Genomic DNA, 2,615 nt, shown 5'->3' with positions numbered 1-2,615 from the left:
TCCTCCCAAGCAATGGACTTTCAAATCACTTAAGAAATCACCAGAACTGAATGCGTCAAGATATTTTGCCTAAGTCCAAGAAGAGATGCATTTATTTATATCCAACAGAGGACTGAAAATTAAACTTAGTGTTTAGTTTAGGGGCAGGTTGGGGGGAATTCAGCCATTTGAAAAATGACCTTCTTAAAAAAAAATGACCACCAAAAATAGGTTCACTAAATTTATTTTAAAAATCATAAAACGTTTCTTACAAAAGAGCATTACATTCTGCACACTGCTCTGAATAGATGCCAGGGACATATGGACTATTGTTACTTTCCCTCCCTGTCCCACACCCCCCCAAATGTTACAGTGATCACAAAGTAAAGTGTTCACAATAATTACATGGGGGGATTTTTTTTAAACCCCCAACAATGAACAAAAATTAAAATTCACTCACTCTGCTGCTGTTTCAAAATTTCAATGTTAGTTTTTGCACACCCTCCCCCACCCCCCAACCCTGTTTGTAAGGAACTAAAACACTACATCTGGTGAACAGCAAAGATTTCACTACACCTCAAATGCAGAACACCTATGAAGCAGAGGAATGTTGGCTTTTTAAACAGAAGCAGATAAAGGAAAAAAAAAAAGATGCAGGACTCCTTCAGTTCTTCACTAGTCTTAGAAAAACTTTCCAGAATACTGCTTCACACTATAAAAAAGAAAAAAAAAATATCTTGCACTAGAATCCTTCAACATCTGCATACTGCTTCACACTGTACTGCAGCAAGTACTGTGCATTTTGTATCTGGTCCTGTGTTCCTGTAATGGTAATGATCCGATCTTCGGACCCTTCTAAAGGCTCATCAATTTTGATCGACGCTCCTGACTCATGACGGATTTGTTTAATCCGCTGACTATCTTTGCCAATAATAGATCCAGCCAGATCTTTGGGAATAGTTACTTGTGTAGTAATAATAGGTCCACCAAGATCACCATATGAGCCACAACCCCCTGCATAGGAATAATCATATCCAGAGCCACCCTGTGGTTCATAAGCCATCTGCCACTCTGATGGGCTCCATGTATCTATTGCAGAGTCCCAGGTTTCATCAGCACTGAAACCAACAATGCCATCATAATGGTCTCCAGGTCTTCCTCTTCTGTCATAGGCCATTAGATCTCCCCTTCTATGTGGTGGTGGTGGAGGAAGAGGAAGATTCCGAGCTCTGCTACCACCCCGGCCACCTCGTCCGGGAGGAGGTGGAGGAGGTCCTCAACGAGGGCTCATATCATCATAATCTCTTCTGGATGGAGGCATGGGACGCCTACCCCGACCAGGAGGCATTCTGTCAAAACCACCTTCTTCCCCTCATGGGAAATCCCACAGGACGTCCAAGGCGGTCATCAAACATCATTGTAAAACCACCATAATAATAGGTTTCATCGTAAAAATTGGGATCATAAGGCTGAGCACGTTCTTTAATGGGAGACTCTGATATAAGATCAAGGATGATCTTTATGCACTCTACAACCCTATCAGGTTTTCCTCCAATAAGAACGACTCTGTCAGTGGATTGAGGACAACATTCCTGGAAAAGCTTGATTGTTGTCTGAGTGTTCTCTCGAAGTTCTTTGATTTTAGCACCTTTGATCCCAATAATTCCTCCTGCCAGACTCTGATGAATCAACAGTCTCAACTCACAGTCAAAGTCGCTTCCTTTATACTGTTGGTAATTTAAGCATTCCACAGCATCAGATTCGAGCGGGAGCTGGCTGGTTGCAGTGGGTGATGGCAACTGCAGGTCCTCTTCCAAGGTAGGGATGATTTTCTTCAGAATTTCTCCAATTGTTTCAATATCAGCACTGATACTCAATATGCGCTCGGGGCCACTGCTGTCTGGGACTGAAACACTGGCATTGTAGTCTGTATGGAGAGCCTTAATATTCTTGCCTCCTTTTCCCATCACTGCCCCAGCATTCTTGCTCTGAAGCAGAATGCGTAATTCAACCATCTCATCAATGTTTCTAGATCTTTTAAGCTTGTTCCTCTTCCATATCTTCAGCAGGGCGTTTACCAAATTTGCCATTGGTTTTGGTATTGGGAAAGGTTTCCTCTGGCTGCTCAGTTTCCATTTTCTTGTATTAAAGGGACACACCAATCGGACAAGGCTACTGTCCCTATGCTGCCGCACTGCCTCAGCCGGTCACAGCTAGACAGAGAACCAAGAAAATGAATTTGAAGGTTAAAGCAAAACACTCGCATGAACATCCCAATTGGTGCCACAATATTTAATAAAATACAATACTAATTCCTGATTTTAAAGAACCACATGAAAAAGAACAAGCAAACAACCAACAAAATATGAGTGAAAAATAAATGAACTTCCTAAATGTAATTAAAGGAATCAAAACCAATACTACAGCAATGATCATATATTAAAAGCATTCCCAGTAATATCACAAACAATACAATGATGTTTCTTGTGCTCAGTATATTCAACATTGTAAAGGAGGTCATGGCTAATTCAATCAAAAAGAAAAAGGAAGCAATACTGTATAAACATTGGAAAGTAAGACACAAAACTGTGATTATTTGCAGACATTATGATAATCTTCCAGGAAAATACATGAAA

The 2,615-nt window shown here is 40.8% G+C and overlaps 1 pseudogene; it reads right to left on the bottom strand.

Annotated features, from left to right (window-relative positions):
• Positions 1 to 660: 660 nt before the first annotated feature.
• On the bottom strand, positions 661 to 2,115 carry LOC103073937 (heterogeneous nuclear ribonucleoprotein K-like; annotated as a pseudogene).
• Positions 2,116 to 2,615: the final 500 nt, after the last annotated feature.

Source organism: Lipotes vexillifer, unplaced genomic scaffold (assembly GCF_000442215.2).
Source record: "Lipotes vexillifer unplaced genomic scaffold, Lipotes_vexillifer_v1.1 scaffold8, whole genome shotgun sequence".
Taxonomy (NCBI): Eukaryota; Metazoa; Chordata; class Mammalia; order Artiodactyla; family Lipotidae; genus Lipotes; species Lipotes vexillifer.
The sequence above is the reverse complement of the archived record's forward strand: the minus strand, read 5'-3'. Positions and strand labels throughout refer to the sequence as shown.